Source organism: Macrotis lagotis, chromosome 5 (genome assembly GCF_037893015.1).
Source record: "Macrotis lagotis isolate mMagLag1 chromosome 5, bilby.v1.9.chrom.fasta, whole genome shotgun sequence".
Classification (NCBI taxonomy): domain Eukaryota; kingdom Metazoa; phylum Chordata; class Mammalia; order Peramelemorphia; family Peramelidae; genus Macrotis; species Macrotis lagotis.
In genome coordinates this window covers 263,488,543-263,504,324 of record NC_133662.1, presented here as the reverse complement: position 1 = coordinate 263,504,324, position 15,782 = coordinate 263,488,543, and the positions used below count along the sequence as shown (strand labels likewise).

The 15,782-nt window shown below is 39.8% G+C and overlaps 1 protein-coding gene across 1 annotated transcript in view; it reads right to left on the bottom strand.

The window, feature by feature from the left end:
- LOC141490202 (uncharacterized) overlaps positions 1-12,123 on the bottom strand; it is a 54,731-nt gene extending 42,608 nt beyond the window's left edge. The window contains exon 1 of the mRNA XM_074190437.1: positions 12,024-12,123. The gene's annotated coding sequence lies outside the window, so the exon portion shown is untranslated. The remainder of the gene's footprint in view (positions 1-12,023) is intronic.
- Positions 12,124-15,782: the final 3,659 nt, after the last annotated feature.

Sequence of the window (15,782 nt, the reverse complement as noted above, 5' to 3'; positions counted from 1 at the left end):
AAAGACTCTGGAGAGGTTTGCCATTTCCTTCTCTAGCTCATTTTACGAATGAGAAAACAAAGGCAAACAAGATTAAGTGACTTGCCCAGGGTCACACAGCTAGTAAGTATCTAAGAACAGGTTTGAACTCAGGAAGATGAGTTCCTAGAGCTCCATCCACTTCCCCACCTATCTCCCCCTGGGAAAGAATATTTGTCTTAAAATAGATGAGGTTTTATTTTAGATTGCATTTTGGGATTATTTTAAACACCACCTAGATCCCCAAATGTGACCAATAGGGATTAGACCTGAGATTTCACCATTCAAGGAAGCTCCCATGGGAGGAAACTTTCTTCAGCAAAGCAGGTTAACATTTTCTCTGTACCATATAGAGTTGAGTGATGTGCCAAGATGTTAGGATGTGTGTCCCATAGTCATTATATGTGTGTAAGAATATATAGGTATCTGTTTCTGTCTCTGTCTCTCTGTCTGTCTCTGTCACTCTCTGTCTCTCTGTTTCTGTGTGTGTGTGTGTGTGTGTATGTGTGTGTGTATGTGTGTATATGTGTGTGTGTGTGTGTGTGTGTGTGTGTGTGTGTGTGTGTGTCTCAGGTAAGACTTCCTGATCCAACTGCAGCCTCTCTAGCTATTATACCATCCACCCCACCCAAAGAAATATCAATGAAAATACCTAAAGGCAACCTCATAAAGTTAGATAAAGTCAAAATAAAATTCATGTGTGACAAGAGTCTAGCAAGAAGAACAGGAAGAACAAGGATATTGATAGTGCCTTGCCCAGCTAGATTTCAAAATATATTCTAGGATAAAAGCAATGACAGCTAGTGCTAGAGAACGAAGAGAGAAATAGATCAGTGGGGCAGAGGAGGGAACTCTGAAATAAAGCCTAATGAAGACATGCGACTGGTTTCTGATAAAATCATCATAAAAAAAGAGTGGAGATGTACATCGAGGTAGGCAGAGCCAATGGAACAATATGCATGATACCCACAATTAATGGAAAGGAAAAGAATACTGATAGGCTTTAGAACAATTATTAGCAAAGTAGTGATCAATTAATTGAAACTTCAGAGGACAAATGGTCCTCTCTCATGCCACACTGACAAAGGCCCTTTTAAATCTCGCATCAAGGTTATTCCAACAATTTCCTAATTGGCCCCCATGCCTCAGGTCTTCCCCTCTCCTGTCCATCCTACACACTTTCATCAAAGTAATCTTTCTTAAATATAGATCTGACTTGATGATTTCCCTATGCCACCAGCTCTACTGGCTCCTGATTGCCCAGAGGATAAACTAGAAGCTTCTGTTGTTAGTTTTGAAAGCCATTTTTAACTTCCCTTCATTATTCCCTCCCTCCCCCAATCCGCCCCCTTTGCTCTGCACTCTGCTCCCTTCATGTGATGCCCTGTCTTCTCCTGGCCACATCTGCACACTGACCGTCCCCTCCCTTTGCATGGAAAGGTTTTTCTCTTGATCCAGTTCATCTCACCCCCCCCCCCCAACTATGAAGGTCCTGTCTTCCAAATTATATTGTATTGGGGACAGCTAGGTGGCACAGTGGATAGAGCAGCGGCCCTGGAGTCAGGAGGATCTCAGTTCAAAACCAGCCTCAAATGCTTAATAATAGTCTAGCTATGTGATCTTGGGCAAGTCACATGACTCCACTCCCTTAAATAAATAAAATTTTACAAAAAGATTGCTTTAGTTACCCTGGATCAATTTTTATTAACTTTATATTTATGCTACATAGATACATGTAATATATGTCTCCATACGACAACACATGCTATCTCTTCCCAATTTGAATGAAAGCTCCTTTTGAGGACAAATAATATCTACAATGCCATAGAGACTCTTTTATTTTTTTTTGTTATTTTTAGGGGGTTTTGGTAAGGCAGATGGGGTTAAGTGGCTTGCCCAAGGCCACACAGCTAGGTCATTATTAAGTGTCTGAATTTGAACTCAGGTCCTCCTGACTCCAGGGCCACTGCTCTATCCACTGTGCCACCTAGCTGCCACCATAGAGACTCTTTTAAATGCTTGTTATTTTTTTTTGTGATTAATCTTAATTCTTTTAAAAATATTCATCCATTTTCAGATTTTCAGATTTACTAATATAGAACTGTGTGGAGAACCTTGGATGATTTTCTTGACTTCTTTTGTTCGTGTTGGGAACATCAGACACACACACACACACACACACACACACACACACACAGACATATACACAACTAAACAGTGAAGATGTGAATGGAGGTAAGCAGAACCAATGGAATAATTTGCATGATGACCACAATTAATGGAAAGGAAAACAATATTGATAGACCTTAGAACATAATCAATACAATAATCTAATCTTGTTTATTTGGGTTTTCTATTTTTTTCAATTCTATGTGCCTCTTATCAATTATCCTGGCTTTTTTCAAAGCTACTTATCATTTCCAGTATTTTGTTAATTTTATTCATCCTTGCTTTGATCTTGATTATTTCTATTTTCCTGTTGATTTTTAATGGTAAAACTCAACCAGCCATTTCTTGCTGATATAGGCCTTCAGTATCACAAATTTGTCTCTAAGTAATAGTTTGACTGCAATCATACATTTTTTATTCATAGCACCTGGCACATCATCATCTTTAACATAAAAACCAGAGTTTATGGTTTTTATAATTTCCTCCTTCACTCAAGCATTACTTAATAAATTGACTTTTAGCTTCCTTGTGGATGGCTTCCTTTTTGACTTGCTTCATTATAATGCATAATTGCATGTAATTTTTGAAATTGAAATCAACTTTATAACTTTACAATCACTTTCTGCCTATGGCACATATGTATTAGATATTGCTCTTTGCTCTCCCATTGAGTTCTTTCTGTGTCTATAGTTTAATGCTCTGTTCAGCTCTGGTTTCAATTTGATTTAGCTCATTATCGGTTCTACTCTCACTATGTATAAATCAAAAGCATTATAATAGAAGTCACAGGATCATAGATCTTTATTAGCAGGCATCTCAGAGACCATCTTGTGGAGGTGTTCCATTTCACAGATGAGGAAGCTGAGGCCCAAGGAGGTTAAGCAACTCACCCATAGGCAGTAAATATCCAAACTGGAATTTGAACCTGGGTCCTCTGACTCAGAATGGACCAACTTTTCAGTTTTAAAAATTTGTGGGGGTGGAGCCAAGATGGTGACAGGAGAAGAGCCTAGGTGTTCTCTCCATAATATTTCAAAAAATCTTAAAATTATGATGCTAAATTGTCAAAAGACAAAATCCACAGAAAGATCCAGTGAGGCAGTTTTCCAGACCAAAGTAACCTGGAAAATAGTGGAAAGGCTCCACTCCACAGGGTTAGAGTGGCAGCCCACCAGAGTGAAGAAACCTCAGCCTCCTGGAGGCAGTCCCAGGGTGCCTGGAAGCCATGGGGACAGTTTCCTGACCTACACCCTGGGGAGCATTGTGCACAACTTAGAGGATGGGAGGAGGGGAGGGGGACCTCTGCCAGAGCAAGCAGATGAAGCCCAGGCCCTTAGGGCAGTTGAGCAGTCAGTGAGGACAGCACAGTGGTCAGCGCAGAGCTGGCCGCATGGCAGCCCAGATCCAGGAAATGGAAGCAGGCATGGAACTGGCAAGCAGGAGCCTCCAAGCAACTGAGCCCTGAGTGCTCAGCACAGCGAAGGTAGGGGAGACTTCTGAGGTTTGTCCTCTGTACCTGAAACAGGACTCTGGGGCTCTGACAACATTCAGATCCTGGCTGCAGTCTAGGCCCCATGGCAGAGGGGTGAACTTGTGGTCATTCACAGACCAGGAGGGCAATCAGAGCTTCACACACAGAGATCCTTGTAGGGGGTTCCAATAATACTCAAAAGCTCAGGAAGCACACCAAAGCCAGGCACAGGCTGGAGAGATGAGTAAACAAAGAAAAAAGAGGAACACCACTGAGAAATACATTGTCTATGATCCCAAGAAGGATCAAAATACTCAGTCTGAAGATGAGGAAGTACAAGCTCCGGCATCTAAAGACTCCAAGAAAAACAGAAGTTGGGCTCAGGCCATGATAGAGCTCAAAAAAGATTTTGAAAATCAAGTAAGAGAGATAAAAGAGAGATGCAGGAAAAACATGCAAAAGAAGTCAGCAGCTTAGTCAAGGAGATACAACAAAAATGCTAAGAAAATAACATGTTTAAAACCAGCACAGGTCAAATGGATAAAACAGTTCAAAAAATTATTGAGAAGAATGCTTTAAAAAGCAGAATTGGCCAGATGGAAAAGGAGATAAGAAAGTTCTCTGAAGAAAACAAATCCTTCAGGTGTAGAATAGAGCTAAAGGAAACTGATGACTTTACGAGAAGTCAAGACACAATACTTCAACACCAAAAGAATGAAAGATTAGAAGAAAATGTGAAACATTTCATTGAAAAAACAACTGATCTGGAAAACAGATTCAGGAAAGATAATTTAAAAATTATTGGGATACCTGAAAGTCATGATCAGAAAAAAGAGCCTTGACATCATTTTAAAAGAAATCCTATAGGAAAATTTCCCTGATATCCTAGAAGCAGAGGGCAAAATAGAAACTGAGAGAATCCACCAATCTCCCCTGGAAAGAGATCCAAAAAAACAACCCACCAGGAATATTATAGCCAAGTTCCAGAACTCCCAAGTCAAAGAGAAAATATTACAAGCAGCCAGAAGGACACAATTCAAATATCCTGGAGCTGCAGTCACGATCACACAGGACTTAGCAGCAACTACATTAAGGGCTCATGGGGCTTGGAATATAATATCCCAGAAAGCAAAAGAGCTTGGGATGCAACCAAGAACCAACTACCCAGCAAAACTGAATGTCCTCTTCCAGGAGAAAAGATGGACTTTCAGTGAAACAGGAGAATTTCAATTGTTCCTGTTGAAACAACCAGAGCTGAACAGGAAGTTTGACCTTCAAATACAGGACTGAAGTGAAGCAAAGAGACAAGAGGAGAAGGGTAAAATATGAGGGACTTAATGATGATGAACTGCATGTATGCCTGCATAGAAAAATCATACTGATAATACTCATATAAACCTTCTCATTTAATAGAGCAGGTAGAAAGAGCTTTTATAGGTGAAGCACAGGAAAGAGCTGAATTTGAAGATATAACATATTGTAAAAATGGAGTCAATGGTTAAAAGCGAAATGTTATGGGAGTAAGAGAAAGGAGAGGTGGAATAGGCTAAGATATTTCATATAAAGATAATATTGTATAAGATATTTCATATTTTTTTATTGCAATGAGCTATTGCAATGATATGGAAGGGGGGAAGGCCAGGGGAAATGAGGGAACCTTCACTCTCATCAGAGGTGTCTCAGAGAGGAAACAGCATACACACTCAATAAGGTATAGACATCTAGAGTAAAAAGGAGAGAAGAGGGAAAGGGGGGCATATGGGTGATGGAGGAGAGGGTGGATCATGGGGTAGAGTGGTCAGATATAACACATTTTCTTTTCTACTTCTTTCAAGAGGCTAGGATTGGGTGACCTGTCCAGGACCATGGGACCGGGTAGTAGCTGGGCCTTAGGGGTGGGCTCAGGTCCTCTTGGCCCCAGGGTTGGTGATCAGTCTGCTGTGCCATTCAGCTGCCCTACAGCATATTTTAGAAGAGGAGCAGAGTGAAAGGAGAGAAAAAATATAGTATATGATAGTGGGGAGGTATGGATGGAGGGAGTTGTGATCAGCAATGGCAATAGTGGGGAAAATATGGAAATAGCTTTTGTAATGGACTTATCATAAAGAATGTGATCCACCCAAGACAGAGCTGGTGGTGTTGGAACACAGACTGAAGCACATGTTTTTTTTCTCTTTCCTTTACTTTATTTCTCATGAGGGTCTATATTTGGGGGGGAGGGGGTATTATGTTTACTCTTAATCAAGAATATTTTAGTAATGTATTAAAAAAAAACATCCCTCATACAAAAATTAAAAAATGGAAAAAAAGAAAAAAGGAAAAGAAAATTGTGTAAAGTTTTTCCAGATTAAATGAGTTTCCTGTAAGCAAAATGTTGTTGGATTCTACTTTTTAATACATTTTGTAACCCATCTCTATTGTAAAGTTCAGTTCATTTATATTTAACATTGCAATTTATCAAATGTGTTTCTTCTTTAATGATTACTCTTTTCAGCCTAGGGGCTACATTCTTTCTTATATTTATTATTAACTCAAATTTGACAAAGTTACTCTACATAAACCTCTGATAGCTTTACATTGTTAGAAAAAAACCAAGTTTCTTTAACTGCTCTTTATATAAAATATAAGTTGAAACATAAATGTTTCCTTTTGTTATCACTCCCTTTCTCCAAGGTGATTTTTGGAATTTCTTTGACACTTTTAAAAAAACCTTTAGTAATTTAACAACAACAACAAAGTCTTTGATAGTCCTTTTTACTTGTAACTAGTCTTTTTCACTTGTAATTAGCTTAATCTTTATTCAGAAGAATGAACTGCTCATCCTTTTTGACTATTTCTCAAAATAATTTGACATGAATTTTATCTTTATTTGAATTCTTCAAAGTATCTAATTTAAAGATATGCGTGGCTTGCCTTCAGATAGTATATTCAGTTTTGCTAGAGAGATGATTTCTGGCTTTGTGGTCCATGTTCCTTTATGTTTCAAATTCTAATTTCTCTGATTATTCCTGTTGAAATATTCCTGTGACCTTCAACAAACTCCCTTGACAAGCTATAAGACTTTCTTCTTGCAGCTTATTGGACCACTTCCTTGTCATAGTTTAACAAATTATTGACATAGTTTATCTAACAGTTGAATTTTAGGTTTCCCCTCTTTCAGGTTCTATGGATTTTTTTTAGAAAAATTAATACAGCATGTGAGGACATGGGACTTGGTGTGCTAAGATCTAACTTCAAGCCTTGTCTCACACACTTAACAGCCATGGGATCTTTAATAAGTCCCTTCATCCTCATTTTCTTCATTATCTAAAATGGGAATTAATAATATCACTTCCCTCACAGAGGCTTTATGAGGATCGAGTGAGATAATATATATAAAGCACTTTGCAAACCATAGCTGTTATTTATTGTTGTTGCTTTTATTATTAAAGTATCACTTGTTTCTTGATACCTTTATGGAAAAATCTCATGACTTGGGAGTTCACTTTTTCAAAATATATGAAATACAAACCTAAAAAAAAGGAGGGGAGTGGCTAGATGGTGCAGTGGATAAAGCACCAGCCCTGGAGTCAGGAGTACCTGAGTTCAAATCCGGTCTCAGAACCTTAATAATTACCTAGCTTTGTGGCCTTGGGCAAGCCACTTAACCCCATTGCCTTGCAAAAACCTAAAATATATATACATATATAGATATATATATGAAATAAAAGGAACCATGAAGTGTCTGGCTCTTGACCACTCCTCCAGTTCTCTCTCATGTATCTGTTTCTTGTTTTCAACTGTCTTAATGGTTGTTTCCTAAGCTTCTTTCCCTACTTCATCTGTATTATCTGCAGTTTTGTTTGCAGATTCTACAAAAATATTATTCATGTCACCTTTTTGATTATTTCAGGTTTTCTTATCTATTATCCATATTGGTTATTTCCCACACTTTTATATTTTAAAGCTTTTTCTAAAAAGTTTTTTTCTCATTGTAGTGTGAGGGACTCTCAAGATTTTTAAAAATAATTTTTATTGATATCTCTTCATTGTTACCTCATTACCATTTCTGTAAAAACTATCCATCCCCACTGCTATCAGATGTTGCCCCAGAATTGAATCCTTCCAATGTAAGCAAAAAAACAACCATTAACAGTCCCACACTTGCTGTAGTCTGCCCTCTCATCTTGTTCCCCATCCATTTGAGGTCATCTCTAGAGAGGTATTGTTTTGTTTCTTTTCCCCACAGTTTTCTTTCTGGTATTTTCAATGGCTCCATTGTTTTATAGTTGTGTTTTTAAAAATATGTTAGTACTCCTCTTTGCTTGTTTCATTTTCTGATTTGGCAAATTTTAATTATTTTCTAAGTGTTTCTTGACTTGTGTGTGTGTGTGTGTGTGTGTGTGTGTGTGTGTGTGTGTGTGTATTTTGTTTTGTTTTTCTGAAGAGTATGTGCAGGAAATCCTCTTAACCAAAAGTAACCAAATTCTGTTAAAAAAAAAATAGAGGGGCAACTAGGTGGCAAAGTGGATAGAGCACCGGCCCTGGAGTCAGGAGTACCTGGGTTCAAATCCAGTCTCAGACACTTGATAATCACCTAGCTGTGTGGCCTTTGGCAAGCCACTTAACCCCATTTACCTTGCAAAAATCTTTAAAAAAAACATAGAAAGAGATTACAAATTCTCTGACTTGGTGATTATTTCTAAAAGAAATTGAATTTATACAATCTGTTGTCACCTTCATTATGAATAGGGCCAGAAAAGCTCAGACATTAGTTCAATTGCCAAACATTTTGGTAACTTTGCAGAAGCCAAGACAACCAAGAGTTTACAGAATACAAATAATTTCCAAAACCCTAGAGATGCAGATGGACAGCAGACAATGGATAGGATTACATCACAACCCAAAGCAGTTAATGAGGAAATGGGTCAGCTGTGAAAACCAGCTAAACCAAATCATCAGGGGGAAAATTGTAGATGAAAATGGGTCAACAAACAGTTGCAACATGGAACAGAGCTGCTGCAATTCTTCAGAGAAATTATTCTTATGGGACAAGATAGTTGGACCCCAACATTTTTTCTCTTATCTCAGTACCTCGGCCTATGTTAAAGAAAGGAAATATCAGTTAAGAAGATAAATTAGGGAGAGAGGATGAAACTGAACATAGAAACTGAGGAAGATACAATTTTAAGGTGATTATGGATTTTTTTAAAAAAGTTTGGGAGAATCCAAGAATGAAAAGTTTCAAAACTGATATTTTTTCCTCCCATAAGATTTGCCCCCAAAAAGACCACAGGAGTTATGTAGAGTATTAAGCCTCATCACTCTAAAATCTTTAGTAGAATGGTCTATTTTAATAATTAAGGATATCCTTGAAGGAGGAAAAACATTAGAAGGGAATTGGTAAGCTTTTGCAAATAGTTTTCTACAACCAAGCTTTATATGGTTTCATGTTTGGAGAGTTGTAGACAATGAGTCCAATTTCTCCTTATCCATGAAGCTTTCCCTGAGTAGTCTGGACGGATTGGGAGGCTACATTCATGTCTTGAACATACATACATACATGATTAGTGGCTAGGTAGAGATTGATAATATCAGCTCTTGTTAAGGGGATTACAGGCTTACAGTGGAAAGAGATCTTAGGGGTCAATCAGGTCCAACCTCTCTAATTATATGAATGAGGCTATCTGGTGAGTGCTCCTTCCTTTACATCATATTGGATTGCCCCCTAGAGTCAGATCTCCACTGCAGTGGGAGAATCTTCCCTTGACAGTTACACATCCCAGTGACATTGCAAGTCTAGTCCCTATCCCTTAATCATCATTTGTCAGAGAATAAGAATACAAGTATAGTTAAAAGCATTAAGAGACTTCCAGTACATGTTAAAAACACTTAACACCCACCTAATAATTGTAGCCATTTTGAAGTACACTTTGGGACTACAAAATGGACTGGAAAGTGTCTGAACGAAGTCCCACATAATATTAGCAGAATATGGGATTCATTGAAAGCAGCTTTAGATTTTTCTCATCCAAAAGGAAGAAGAGAGTGGATAGATACTTTCTGAGAACAGGGAAAAGAGGCGAAAAATTTCTAGAAATACTTTTGGAACAATTTGATATCATGTCACAAGTGATTGCTAGAGCAGAGAGCTGACACATGTCATTCGTTAAATGGGACCCAAAGGCATTGACCTCCAGAGAGTATAAAGGAGCTAAGATGACAGAACCAACATGGTCAACAGCACAACAAAATCCATTAACAATATGTGCTGAAAGAAGATGATGCATCCACATTTCTTTGTGAAAAAGGATCAGGGAGGACAATTTGAGATTAAAGTGTGGCAACCAGAAATGACAGAAAGGTAACTTTTAAGGGGCCCAGAGTTAGTGATTAACATCAGTGATGAAAGGAAACCAACACATCATAAGAAGTTTATACCTAATAATAATGGTTGCCCTTCATTGAAGGAGACTATGACATCATGGGAAGTGATGCAATGACAAGCATGTGAACTGGATTGGGGGGGGGGGGGGCTGTACTAAGTCACCAGCCTCACTTTCTCCTCCAGAATCATCTGGGTCCAGTAGCCAGATTGGAATCAGGATGACTGGAGATGACCCTGGATGTGAGGCAGTCAGGGTTAAGTGACTTGTCCAAGGTCACACAGCTAGTGAGTGTCAGAGGCCGGATTTGAACTCCCATCCTCCTGAATCCAAGGCCAGTTTTCTAACCACTGCATTACCCACTGACTAACATGAAAGATGTGAACTGTTGGCCAGATTTAAATGCTAGAAACTTGTTATCTTTCATAAACTAGCAGAAAAGAATTTCCCATACTACAAAAAGATCACAATTTCACCTTGAGATTTGAACCATTAAATTTCCCCAGAGCCTGAGAGTGATCGTGGATTATACATAGTATCATAATCCCTCATGGATTTGTAAAAATTGAGGAATACTGCCTCTAATATGTTTGGCATCTGGTAGAAAGAGAAAGGGAACTTTGAACTTGGGTCCAAATCTCTCTTTGCCATTTCCTACCTACATGACCTAGGTCCAAATCACTTCATCTCTTTGGGCTGATTCAGTTCCTTTGTCCAAGGGTCCTTGTCCTTGGAAGAGAAATTTAGTAAGAGCTTGACTTTAGAAATTAAAATCAACAGTGCTGGTGATACCTTCCCCCAAGCTGGTCTGGCTGCCTGGAAGCATTCGTCACATTTAACCAGAGTGTAGGAACCAACCCAGGTGTCACTTCCTGAGCCAGTATGTCCCAAGAAAGGGGTGTGTTCATAACCCTGCCCAGTCTGGATGAAGCCTGGAAGGCAAGAGGGATTTTGTGCAAACACCCTCACATCCAGGGCTACTCTACAGCAGTCTAACTATGGCCATATTCTACCCATTACCTTGTGTCCATTGTGACTCAGACAAGAAAGGGTGTGGGGCCCTTCCTGAAACTGGTTGCAGATAAGACTTTGTATTCTGTGGTCCCAAGGACATAGGCTTAGAAAGCAATCTTGGAGGTCATGGAGTCCATGTTATATTTTACAGTCAGGGAAACCAAGACTCAGAAAAGGAAGGGGCATATAGGAAAAGAGATGGGATTCAAATCTATGAAACTAAGAGTTCATATTTACATAGCTCTCTAAGGTTTACAAAGTCCTTTTGATACATTATTCTCACTTTATAGTGAGGGAAAATTGAGGCCCAAGAGGTAAGGTGGCTTAAGCAAATTTGCATATAAATAAATATTCATGTTTAAATATAAATATTATGTTTATTTATCAAGTGACCATCATTCAGCAAGTACTAATTATCTCCTTGTTCGGGGGTGCCAACAAAGTAATGCGGATGCAAAGTCTGAAGAAGAAACAGTCCCTGCCCTCAGAGAGCCTACATTCTGGGAGAAGGCAGATGACTCCACCTCTAGATGGGATCTGCTCCAACCTTAACATCTGTCAGTTGATCTGAGGGAAAGTGATGCTTCTAAGACTTAAGAGGCCACCCCATTCCCATGCTTCATTTCATAGATGAAGAAACAAAGGCCCAGAGAGCCCAAGGGATTTGGCCAAGATAATATAAAATACCCCCAGGTAACAGAAACAGGATTCAAATGGTTTCAAATTTGGGCTGTCACCAGCCAACCATACTTGTCAGACATGAAGTAACTGAACCATAGATCAACAGCAAGACTGGGACCTAGATCTCCAGCTTCTGAGGATGGTGCTATCACTATAGACTATATCTGGTGCAGTCACCTGCCTGGGCTTTCTTGGATCCATCCTGCCAAGATTCCCAGGGCCTTCCTTCCATAGTGCTGGCCTATTTACAATCCTGCGGCTTCTTGTTCTGTTATGGGAAGAAATAAATAAGCTCAATCCCTTACCTGCTGGAGATGGGGGGAGGGGGCCTCAGTGCCTCATGGAGAGAGGTGACCATGTACTACCCAGGTGAGGCAAGGCTAGGATATCTGTATCCACAGCCCAGTGCCTTCCACTGAGAAGTACAAAATCTCTACCTGAAAGCTCTCTGACCTTCAGCCCCAGTTCTCCCCACCCCTGGCTGCCTGCCACCCTGCTCTTTTTTGCCTTGAACTTAGTGTTTACTTTCAGTTTTCTGTCTTCAATGTAACAGTCATCAAATACCGATGCAGTAGCACCAGCAGTTCCAGCAGCAAATACCTTCAGAAAGCACAGTATGCCCTTTAGAGGGGACACCAAACACCTCTTTCCCAATATCTAAAGGGGTGTGGAAGTGTGTGTATGAGGCTGTGGGGGGTGGTGATGTCATGTACTCTGAGCAAGACTCTTTCAAACCTTCTCTGAGAGATACAGGATGGGTCAGTGCAAAGAAATACAGGATTGGAATCACAGAGCCTAGGTTCAAATGCTGGCTGTGACTTCAAGCAATATAAATAACCTCTGTTGGTCTCAGTTTCCTCATATGTTAAATGAGGAGATTAGAGTTGATAATCTTGGGGCTGCCTTCCAGGTCTCAATTTCTGCTCTTAACTTTTCCAAGGAAAGTTTCAAGATGAGGGAAAGCTTTAGAAACAGCGGGGATATTAGAGCTAGGTTAATCAAGCCCTCTGATTTTGTAGAGGAGGGGGGTGAAGGTCCAGAGAATGATGAATGGTCAGAGCAAAGTTAGGATCTGAACCTTGGTTGTCATGTCATAGGACCCTACCTCCAGAGCTGGAATGGAACTCAGAAGTCATTTAGTCTATCTCATTTTACAGATTCGTATACTGAGGCCCAGAGAACTGAAGAGACCTCAAGTGATACAACAGAGATTCAAACTCTAGAATTTGCTTCTAGATCCAATGCTCTTTTCACTACAAGCAGGGAAAACATTCATCTAGTATGTAGTCAAGAGAAACCCTGGGTTAAATCCTACCTTCACTACTTCTTGTGTGATCCTGGGTTAAGTCTGTGGGTCTTAAACTCCTCATCTGTAAAATGGAGATAATAACATTTAGGACCCCGCTTGGCAGGATAACTAATTCTAAGTCCCACATGAGGCCATGTTTCCTGTGAAGTGCTCAGTCAACCTTCCAAAACTAAATGCACTGAAGCAGGGTTGGGAGCTCAGTAGGGATCAAAAGGGAAACATGAACTCTAATGGTTTTTCACCAATGTACCAGGCTGCCAAGGAGGCAAAACTCTTCCAAGTGGCACTGGCATTTTGGCCTGGCATGTAGTGCAGGATTTGACCAGGACCCTTTATTGGTTGCATCAGAACTTGCTGGTTCTGATCAAAAGCATGACTTCAGTGTTTTCTGGAATTTTTCCAGCTGCATGGAGCAGACGGGGGAGCTGGTTCCCAGAGGATCTGGAGCAAATAGTTACTTTGAGACAAAAGGAAAGCTAACTTGGAGGCAAAGTTGAGCCAACACAGTTGGCACCAGTGGATCTTTCAGAGATCTGGTGTCAGCAGTGCATTTGCTCATCTGGGTCAGAACATTCACAAACATCAAGACTGGTTTGATGAAAATGATGGAGTAAAACAGAAGCTGCTGAATGAAAAACGAGAACTCTGTAGGGTTTACCAGCAGGATCATTCATCCATTTCTAGTAAGGCAGCATTCAATTCCATTAAAAGTAAAGTACAAGGGGCAGCTAGGTGGTGTAGTGGATAAAGCACGGGCCCTGGAGTCAGGAGGACCTGGATTCAAATCTGGTCTCAGACACTTAATAATTGCCTAGCTGTGTGGCCTTGGGCAAGCCACTTAACCCCATTTGCCTTGCAAAAAAAACCTAAAAAGAAAAAAGTACAAGAGAAGCTTAGGGAGATGCAGGACTCCTGGCTCAATAAGAAGGCAGAGGAAATTCAGTTTTACATAGATAGTAAGAAACCAAAAGGATTTTATGATGCCCTGAGGCTATATATCTATCTATCTATCTATCTATCTATCTATATATATATATATATATATATATATGCAAAAGACCTATAGTGCTTCTCAACTGCTCAGTGCTGATGGATCCACATTGATTAAAATAGTATTCTTAACAAATTGTCATCTATCATTACAGAAGCCATTGACTACCTCAAGTTGAAGTCAATCAGTCCCTATCTGAAATTCCAGCTGAAGAAGAGGTTTTGAATTCCATTAGGCTCCTTTCATGGGGCAAAGCACCTGGTACTGATTATATTTGAGCTGAGATCTACAAGTTGGGGGGGTGTCCATTGCTCATAGAACAGTTGACTGAAAATTTTCAGGTTGTATGGCATTTCAAGGATGGTGACCACCACAGGGGTGTTTCTCTCTCAGAGATTGTTGGTAAGATTCTTGCCAGAGTCCTTCTCAATAGACTGATCCTTCACCTGGAATAAGGTCTCCTCCCTGAAACTCAGTATAACTTCAGAAAGGATCAAGGCACAGTCGATATGGTATTTCTTGCTCCAGGAAAAATGTCAGGAGCAGAACAGAGGTCTGTATACAATGTTTGGATCTGACCTAAGGTCTTTGCTACTTTCAATTATGAGGATTTATGGAAAATTTAAAATTTGGTTTCCTCAGTATTGTATATCAGTCTCATAATGGTATGCTTGCCCAGGTTCTGGATAGTGGACGATTCTCTTGAGATTTCCCAATCACCAATGAAGGGAAATAAGGATGCTTTTTAGCATGATGTTTAAATCATGTTATTGATGCAGAGAAATAATGTAGAGAATTATGGAGGTATTGTTAATTGGGGGAATCTAGGTGGCGTAGTGGATAGAGCACTGGCCCTGGAGTCAGGAGGACCTGAGTTCAAATCTGACCTCAGACACTTAACAGTTGCCTAGCTGTGTGACCTTGGGCAAGTCACTTTACCCCATTGCTTTAAATAAAGGGCCATTTGCTCCTGAGATGTAAACTGACCTTGATTGTTGTTTGTATCCTATCTCCCCTTGATGCTGTTGTTTGTATCTTATCCTCCATTTTCCCCTTCACCTAAACTGGACTATAGATGCTGGATTGACAGGAAATGACATGTTGAACTTGGGGGTTGAGTACTTGGTTCAGCAAGGATCAGTACATGGCTTGCCATTAGAAGGTACCTGGCCCAAGCTGTAAGACCAGCCCTCAAGTGTCACCCTCTGTCCAACCTACCATAGAAGAATATTTTTAACAGGAAGCACCACAGCTTCTATGCTTTTTTCTCTTTTTCCTCTTCTTCCTCTTCTTTGACCCAGCAGGATGGGTTTTTCTAATGCTCTTTCTTTGTCTATTCTTAAGGTGGTTAGTGCTTTTCTAGGAGTTTCAATATATATATATATATATATATATATATATATATATATACATACATATATATATATATATATTGCTTCTGCAAGGCAAAATGGGGTTAAATGACTTGCCCATGGTCACACAGCTAGGTGCCTAAGGTTGGATTTGAACTCAGGTCCTCCTGACTCCAGGGCCAATGCTCTATCTACTGCACCACCTAGCTACCCCCTGTATATTTGTGATATTTTGCCATCATAAAATCCTAAGCAGTTTTAACATTCCTAGAGAGCATGTGAATTCCTTTGCCTTTTCAGTGGCCTTAAATCTTCTGTCTTCAGTCTCTAAATCTTTAATAATTGGCAACATTATCAAATGCTTTCACTAAGAATGAACATAGAACCAAGGTCAGCTACTGCACCCATGGCA